Source organism: Procambarus clarkii, chromosome 2 (genome assembly GCF_040958095.1).
Source record: "Procambarus clarkii isolate CNS0578487 chromosome 2, FALCON_Pclarkii_2.0, whole genome shotgun sequence".
Lineage (NCBI taxonomy): Eukaryota > Metazoa > Arthropoda > Malacostraca > Decapoda > Cambaridae > Procambarus > Procambarus clarkii.
The window spans coordinates 49057248-49067046 of NC_091151.1; the positions used below are offsets into that span (position 1 = coordinate 49057248).

The 9799-nt window shown below is 43.4% G+C and overlaps 1 protein-coding gene across 3 annotated transcripts in view; it reads right to left on the reverse strand.

Moving 5' to 3' along the window:
• Positions 1-5810, reverse strand: part of LOC123762245 (teneurin transmembrane protein Ten-m) — a 312258-nt gene extending 306448 nt beyond the window's left edge. For all 3 annotated transcript variants that reach the window (XM_069325657.1, XM_069325651.1, XM_069325644.1), the window contains exon 1: positions 5608-5810. The gene's annotated coding sequence lies outside the window, so the exon portion shown is untranslated. The remainder of the gene's footprint in view (positions 1-5607) is intronic.
• Positions 5811-9799: the final 3989 nt, after the last annotated feature.

Below are 9799 nucleotides of genomic sequence, written 5' to 3' on the forward strand. Positions count from 1 at the left end.
TGAACTCACCTATTTGTGCTTGCGGGGGTCGAGCTTTGGCTCTTTGGTCCCGCCTCTCAACTGTCAATCAACTGGTGATTGTGTGTGTATGTGTGTGTGTGCGTGCGTGCGTGCAATATGTAAATGTTCAGTAAGCGTGCCAAATAGAGCGTCAAGATGCAACATATGATAAAGTCCAACGCTAAAAGGCTAGCAAGGCCAAGGACCACCACGGACCCCCACCATACTGATACCATGGTAACTGCACCTCACTCCTCCGGTTACTGGGGCTGCATAGGGTGAAAGAAACTCTGCCCATTGTTTCTCGCCGGCGCCCGGGATCGAACCCGGGACCACAGTAACGTTAACACAACAGTACCGTTAACACAACAGTAATATTAACACAACAGTAACGTTAACACAACAGTACCGTTAACACAACAGTACCGTTAACACAACAGTAATATTAACACAACAGTAACGTTAACACAACAGTAACGTTAACACAACAATAACGTTAACACAACAGTACCGTTAACACAACAGTACCGTTAACACAACAGTACCGTTAACACAACAGTAACGTTAACACAACAGTACCGTTAACACAACAGTACCGTTAACACAACAATAACGTTAACACAACAGTACCGTTAACACAACAGTACCGTTAACACAACAATAACGTTAACACAACAGTACCGTTAACACAACAATAACGTTAACACAACAGTACCGTTAACACAACAGAAACGTAAGGAACAGTAAGGCACACAACAATAATGTAAACTCAGCGCAACGGTACAATTTTACACACACACACACACCTGCGAGCACAAATAGGTGAGTACACACACACACACCTGCAAGCACAAATAGGTGAGTACACACACACACACACACCTGCAAGCACAAATAGGTGAGTACACACACACACACACCTGCAAGCATAAATAGGTGAGTACACACACACACACACACACACACACACACACACACACACACACACACACACACACACACACACACACGTACACATACACACACACACACACACACACACACACACACACACACACACACACACACACACACACAAACACACACACACACACACACACACACAAACACACACACACACACACACACCGCTGTTGCAATATTTCCAAAATATCCCAACTTGTGTAAACTGATAATGTTGACTAACCATTCCCAAGGTCCTGTGGAGAGCCACAGGTGAAGGCTGATGAATACATAGGTAACGCCACTTTTCCGCAATAACCACACTGTTTTTAACAACGGATCCCCAGCGCCACGACACTGAAATCTATATTTTTTCTGAATTCACTAACGATAAGCACTGAATTTCTGCATTGAAATACTGTGGTACTGTGTACACGAAAGTCGCAGTGTAATGGGCTGAGAGGTAGTTAACAAGAATGGTGTAATTTGTAGTCTTGAATTTACTCAATTTAGTATGCATACACTGAATAGGATATCGCACTGTTCTGCTTCACAGGGGTCAATACAGCAGCTGCTCATCCTGAAGATGTTTGGCTCAAGATATCGTATACTGTTGCCTTGTGTGATGTGGTGGACAGTATACCAGGTGTATGCACGCCACACACACATACACGAGGGGGAAGTATAAGTGGCACTTAAAGGCAGGGAGACAGGACACCCATACACGCTGGCTGGTTCAACAAGGTAGTGGTAATCTCTCCACACACACACACACACACCCCACACGGCTTCCCGCGAGCAGAACACAGCACCTTCCCTCACACAGACCAACACACAACTGACGACTCCACCACTCACCCTCATACACATCCCCTCCACCACCACCACCCCACACCACCAGGAGGGGGAGAGAGAGAAGTCCCCCACTACCCCTCCACACACCCGGATAATAGCATACCCAATCCGTCACCAGCCTACCTTTCCCACAATGTATGCGAGAAATATCTACGAAATATATATACTTTCCAAGTCGCTCTTTGGCCTGTATCGTGTGGTTGTTATACCCGCATATAAAATATGCAGTGTAGGTCATAACTATGTTAATAACCGGAGAGGTCTATTACTCCTTAACCCTAATGATAGTACGGCAGTTGGTTAAGCGAGGAGGGGGGGGGGGAGGGTAGGGGGGGGGTAGGGGTACGGGGTTCCCCCATTCGGTGATTCAAATATAAATACAGTATACTAACACATATGTAGTTTTATAATTGTTTACAAAAAAAATCAGAAAGTCATAATAAAAGCAAAACACGTAATCAGTATAGTATATCCGAAGTATACCGGGAGTATACAAAGAGTTAGCTCTGCAATTCTTCTACTACTCCCCCCCCCCTAGCACGGCTTGGCTTCATAACTGTAGTGATAACTTGGTCCAACAGGCTGTTGTTACTCGGAGCGGCTCCGCAGCAGGCGCACATATCCACCCCATCCCCCAGCACCTCTTCCCACACCTCTTGTAGAAACATATCTAAGATATAACCCTACTACTAACCTCACAGATGTTTACACTTGTCGCCCATGAGAAAACACTGAGAAGCACTCCACACACACACACACACACACACACACACACACACACACACACACACACACACACACACACACACACACACACACACAGTGAGAAAATGGAATGCACTTCAGGAACAGGTTGTGGAAGCAAATACTATTCATAATTTTAAAACCAGGTATGATAGGGAAATGGGACAGGAGTCATTGCTGTAAACAACCGATGCTCGAAAGGCGGGATCCAAGAGTCAATGCTCGATCCTGCAGACACAACTAGGTGAGTACACACACACACACACACACACACACACACACACACACACACACACACACACACACACACACAAGGGTAAAATACCGTGAGTGTGGAGGTGTGTGTGTGTGTTTACACAACATTCCCTCCAGGGTAATACTTGGGACGACTCGCTGGCTCAAGCAGCAGTCATGCACGGCCCTTCATTACCCGTTCACAAAGTTGCCATAACCATGCAAGTCTGCCATAAACTAAGGCGGTCACACTAATATTCGCAGACACTAGCATTCTCTACTCTACCTTAAAATTACTGCTAATTCTGTGAAAATTATTGTCGGGACAGAGGCGAATATAAACTACTGTTAAAATACACTTGTAAACTAATTTGGTGTGTGTTTATTTTTAGGGTAAACTGACCTGATGTATAGTTATGTTAAAAGTGTTTTCGTGATTGTCAGTGTACAGTGGTGCAGTACACTCACAAGCCAATGGACCCGAGTTCAGTTCCCGGGTAGGTCGAAACGTTTGGGCACGTTTCATTTACTCCTGAGATATCTTACTTCGCTTAGAAGTAAACAAACACCCTGGAGGAGTTAGTCTACTGTTGTGGCTTGCATTTTGAGGGGAGATATCAGTGCATTACCCCAGAGGTCTAGCCTCGATAAACCGAACAGGCATTGTCCCATTCAATCAAACACAAAACCTAACAATCTACAACCACTTAGCAATGGCAGATAAACAATGTCAACAAACAAATTGCTTACAGTGCAAACATATAGACAAGATCTTAAGTAAAACGTGTATACACGTAGAGAAAGAGAAGTAGACTTTTTTGACAGGGAATTATACAATTTCCTACAGGAACAATACTAATAAAAATAATAATAATAATAATAATAATAATAATAAAAATAATAATAATAATAATAATAAAAATAATAATAATAATAATAATAATAATAATAAAAATAATAATAATAATAAAAATAATAATAATAATAATAATAATAATAATAATAATAATAAAAATAATAATAATAATAATAATAATAAAAATAATAATAATAATAATAATAAAAATAATAATAATAATAATAAAAATAATAATAATAATAAAAATAATAATAATAATAATAATAATAATAATAATAAAAATAATAATAATAATAATAATAATAATAATAATAATAATAATAATAATAAAAATAATAATAAAATAATGAGAGGAGATAATGTTGTTCTTCTCAGCATAATATCACAGCGCAATAAAAAAAAGGAACGATAAAAGCTGGGAAATAAATGAGCTGTGAGAGTGTGGACACATTACTTGCTAAACGGAAAAATACAAATGGAGAGTTACAGGAAGAAAAATACAGGTGATTCGGAGCTGTGAACATTTCACACTTGTTGTTTGTCTTCCTTGTTTTGTTTGTGGTGGTGTTGTCTTTGTTTGGCCTTGTTTGTGGTGGTGTTGTCTTTGTTTGTCTTTGTTTATGGTGGTGTCTTTGTTTGTGGTGGTGTTGTCTTTGTTTGGCCTTGTTTGTGGTGGCGTTGTCTTTGTTTGGCCTTGTTTGTGGTGGTGTTGTCTTTGTTTGGCCTTGTTTGTGGTGGTGTTGTCTTTGTTTGGCCTTGTTTGTGGTGGGGTTGTCTTTGTTTGGTCTTGTTTGTGGTGGTGTTGTCCTTGTTTGGCCTTGTTTGTGGTGGCGTTGTCTTTGTTTGGCCTTGTTTGTGGTGGCGTTGTCTTTGTTTGGCCTTGTTTGTGGTGGCGTTGTCTTTGTTTGGCCTTGTTTGTGGTGGCGTTGTCTTTGTTTGGCCTTGTTTGTGGTGGCGTTGTTTTTGTTTGGCCTTGTTTGTGGTGGCGTTGTCTTTGTTTGGCCTTGTTTGTGGTGGCGTTGTCTTTGTTTGGCCTTGTTTGTGGTGGCGTTGTCTTTGTTTGGCCTTGTTTGTGGTGGCGTTGTTTTTGTTTGGCCTTGTTTGTGGTGGCGTTGTCTTTGTTTGGCCTTGTGCTACACAGTTTCGATAAATGTGGTCAGGTTCGTCTTATTCCTTCACACACTTGTAACATACTTCGTGTCTGTCTGTCTGTCTGTCTGTCTGTCTGCCTGTCTGTCTGTCTGTCTGCCTGTCTGTCTGTCTGTCTGTCTGTGTGTGTGTCTGCCTGACTGCCTGCCTGCCTGCCTGCCTGTCTATCTGTCTGTCTGTCTGTCTGTCTGACTGTCTGTCTGTCTGTCTGTCTGTCTCTCTCTATGACACATCTTTACTCGTTGCCACTCTTCACTCTTCACAGTAATCCTTGTTGCTCTGATTATTCTCCGGTATACATTAGAAAATGAATTGTGCACAAGAACATTCGTATACATATGCTGCCATGTGTCAAAGTTAAGTTTATTTATTTATGAATTTTGAAGTCTGGTGCAATTGTAGGGACCCACAGCCTCGAAGAAGAAAATAAAGAGTATTCAGAGACGACCTTGTGGATTCTCACTGAACACTTTAATATTTTCTTCTACCACCCCTATATTTTTTTCTCAAATTTTTATTTTATTTTATTTACATATATATACCTAACTTATCGGCGCAGAAATTAGTCCAGAAAACTGTACATTTCCAATTCTTATATATTTAATAAAATAATGAAATTTGTATGTATATATTATAAACATTATTGTATTAAGTATGCATATTATGTATTAAGCTTGATTACGATGTTAAAAAACGTTAAAAAGGGGAATATGCTCCAAATACACATGTGTAAATATATATTACAGTACTTACAATCCCCCTTATACACCTGTCTACCCCCCCAAGAGAACCTCCCGTCTTAACAACAAAACTAGACATGTTACCTTTTCCACCCTCGATGACAGTCTTCCAAAAAAAAAAAAATGTTGATACTCCCAATACAACAATTGGTATATTCCAAGAGTCCAATTTACGCAACACCCTGGCGTCAACACACGAATAAACACTTCCAACACACTCTCAGTTCTGCACTTGAGAACACCTTGCGTTTCACACCCGCAGCGGACCAACTCTTCCACGGGAACTAGAGGATGGAGGAGGAGGCCGATCAGGCAACATGGCGCTCAGAGCGTTGAGCTTGTCCTCATAATCTGACTTCCGTTCACGCCCCACTGATTGGTTGTAGGGGGCGTCGCTGTGTGATGGAGAACTGGCTGCCCAGTCCCACTACATGGCGTTGGTCACTACACCTCAACACATGAGAGAAAGAGAGAGAGAGAGAGAGAGAGAGAGAGAGAGAGAGAGAGAGAGAGAGAGAGAGAGAGAGAGAGAGAGAGAGAGAGAGAGAGAGAGAGAGAGAGAGAGAGAGAGAGCGAGAGAGAGAGAGAGAGAGAGCGAGAGAGAGAGAGAGAGAGAGAGAGAGCGAGAGCGAGAGAGAGAGAGAGAGAGAGAGAGAGAGAGAGAGAGAGAGAGAGAGAGAGAAAGAGAGAGGGAGAGAGAGGGAGAGAGAGAGAGAGAGAGCGAGAGAGAGCGAGAGAGAGCGAGAGAGAGCGAGAGAGAGAGAGAGAGAGTGAGAGAGAGAGAGAGAGAGAGAGAGAGAGAGAGAGAGAGAGAGAGAGAGAGAGAGAGAGAGAGAGAGAGAGAGAGAGAGAGAGAGAGAGAGAGAGAGAGAGAGAGATGAGAGAGAGAGAGTTGAGAGAGAGAGAGAGAAGAGAAAAGAGAGAGAGACAAAAAGAGAGAGAGTTGAGAGAGAGAGAGAAGAGAAAAGAGAGAGAGAAAAAAAGAGAGAGGAGAGAGAGATAGAGACACAGAGATATAGAGACAGACAGACAGACAGAGGTAAACCCAAAGGGAGACAGAGACAGAGAAGGAGACAGACAAAGTGACAAACTGACAGAGAGACAGAGATAATTAATGTGATAATTAAAAAGACAGCACACAGCCAACAAGGAGTGAGGAGGAGGAGGGATTACCTCACAGTAACCGAGGGCCGGTACACCCGCCCCCCCACTATCTCTCACACTGTACAAACACTCACTAGATTAACACTGGCCTCGTTGAGCTCCAAGCAACACACAGTTCACAAGAACCTGTTTGACTTTGAAGCGCAATTCACACCTATTACCAACGACGGGATCACCATAGCCCGTGCTGCTTGGAACTTTTTGTTCCGAGTAGCGAATCTTTAACAACAACAACCTATTACCATACAAATTCGTTTCGATATTGGCAAAATGAAAACGATACGATTTTGAGGTTATCTTGAGATGATTTCGTGGCTTAGCGTCCCCGCGGCCCGGTCCTCGACCAGGCCTCCTTTTTGTTACACACCCCCCAGGAAGCAGCCTGTTAGCAGCTGTCTAAACTCCCACGTACCTATTTACTGCTAGGTAACAGGGGCATCAGGGTGAAAAAACATTTTGGCTATTTGTCTCCGCCTCCACCGGGGATCGAACCCGGAACCTCAGGACTACGAATTCGAAGCGCTGTCCACTCAGCTGTCAGGCGCCCACGATAACGTGATCACGATAACGTGAGTTTGTCCAATAGATGTCAAGTAATAGTATAGTATACCTCACAACATAACATTCTTGGATTTTAAGTAAAGTTTTTGTAAGTAAAGTTTCTTAAAACCTCACACATGGACCTGTGTACTCACCTAAGAAAGTGTGTATTTATTTGTGTCTGGATAGTCGACCTATTAGCTCTTGGACCCCGCCTTTCTAACCAATCTATTTTTCCTCTATTATGTCTATTACATATATTTGTAACACACACACACACACCAGGAAGCAGCCCGTGGCAGCCGTCTAACTCCCAAGAACCAACTTACTGATTTACTGCTAGGTGAATATAAGCATCAGGGTGAAAGACAAAGAAACTCTGCCCATTTGTTTTTGCCTCTGACGGGGATCGAACCCGGCCCCTTAGGACTACGACCCCAGAGCGCTAACCACTCAGACGAGGCCTCACTAATTGTTAGTGTGAGTGTGTGTGTGTGTACTCACCTAGTTGTACTCACCTAGTTGTGTTTGCGGGGGTTGAGCTCTGGCTCTTTGGTCCCGCCTCTCAACCGTCAATCAACAGGTGTACAGATTCCTGAGCCTATCGGGCTCTGTCATATCTACAATTGAAACTGTGTATGGAGTCAGCCTCCACCACATCACCCCCTAGTGTGTGTGTGTGCGTGTGTGTGTGTGTGTGTGTGTGTGTGTGTGTGTTTGTTTGTGTGTGTGTGTACTCACCTAGTTGTGCTTGCGGGGGCGGGGGTGGGGGGGTTGAGCTCTGGCTCTTTGGACAGGTGTACAGGTGTGTGTGTATGTGTGTATGTATGTGTGTGTGCGCGCATGTGTGTGCGCGAGTGTGCGTGCGTGCATGCTCCTCTTCTCTTGATAAAACGCATCTGGCAAAAATTAATAATTCCCAATAGATTCACAAAGTATTTGCTACAGTTTGCTGAGAGAGAGTTTGTCTGTGTAAAACGTAATTGTGACTCTCCTTTGATCATGTCAACTGTGGAAAGTGAAGCTGGACAAGGACGAGATGCTGAACACAACACTCCAGTGAGAGGCTGCTGACTCCGCTTTAAAATTACCCCGGTTAACCCATTAGTAAATCTTGTCGATGGTACAAAAGCCACTATAATGCAACTTGTCGATGGCACAAACGCCACCACAATGCAACTTGTCAATGGTATAAAAGTCACTACAATGTAACTTGTCGATGGTATAAAAGTCACTACAATGCATCTTGTCGATGGTACAAACGCCACCACAATGCAACTTGTCGATGGTATAAAAGCCACCACAATGCAACTTGTCGATGGTATTAAAGTCACTACAATGCATCTTGTCGATGGTACAAACGCCACCACAATGCAACTTGTCGATGGTATAAAAGTCACTACAATGTAACTTGTCGATGGCACAAAAGCCATTATAATGCATCTTGTCGATGGTACAAACGCCACCACAATGCAACTTGTCGATGGCACAAAAGCCACTACAATGCACCATATCGATGGTACAAAAGCCACTACAATGCATCTTGTCGATGGTACAAAAGCCACTACAATGCATCTTGTCGATGGTACAAAAGCCACTATAATGCACCTTGTCTATGGCATAAAAGCCACTATAATGCATCTTGCCGATGGCACAAAAGCCACTATAATGCACCTTGTCTATGGCATAAAAGCCACTATAATGCACCTTGTCTATGGCATAAAAGCCACTATAATGCACCTTGTCTATGGCATAAAAGCCACTGTAATGCACCTTGTCTATGGCATAAAAGCCACTATAATGCACCTTGTCTATGGCATAAAAGTCACTACAATGCACCTTGTCGATGGTACAAAAGCCACTATAATGCACCTTGTCGATGGCACAAAAGCCACTACAATGCAGCTTGTCGATGGTACAAAAGCCTCCAGAATACACGGAGCCGCTCAATAGCCGATCGTGGCACACAACAAACGCTGCATTATACGACCACTTAGGCCTCACAAACACAGGCAGGCCGCCCATAAGCAAACAAACCAATAAACTGCGCCTTCCCCGCCGCCCACACTGAGAGTTTGCATCAAAGGTTACGGGACCAGCACGAAGCCCAATACATGTTCTCGCTCATACCAACACTTCTCACTATAAGGAAATTGGCCAGTTCTCTTCCACACTGTTAATGAATCATAAGCGGAGTGGGCTCCGGGATGTTGTTGTTGTTTAAGATTCGCTACCTGGAATAAAAAGTTCCATGTAGTACGGGCTATGGTGAGCCCGTAGTCTGGGAGTTGTTCTAAGTAAATAAGTAGGCATTCATCAGTCTCAGGAGACTATGGAGTTGCGCTCTGGTTGTCGGTCTGGAGTGGCCTCACCAGGGCGCAAAGCCTGGGTAGGTTGCTTCGGGGGAGAAGCTGTTACCCAGGCAGCAGGTCCCCCCTCTCCACGGCGCTGAAAGTCTCCAATGGAAATGCATACGCCAATACGATTGGTTCCAGCGTCGTCGCAGGCGCTGGAAATGCTCTCGAAACCCGGTTTAGAGTCAGGCTTGTTTTGAGATAACTTGGTCCAAATG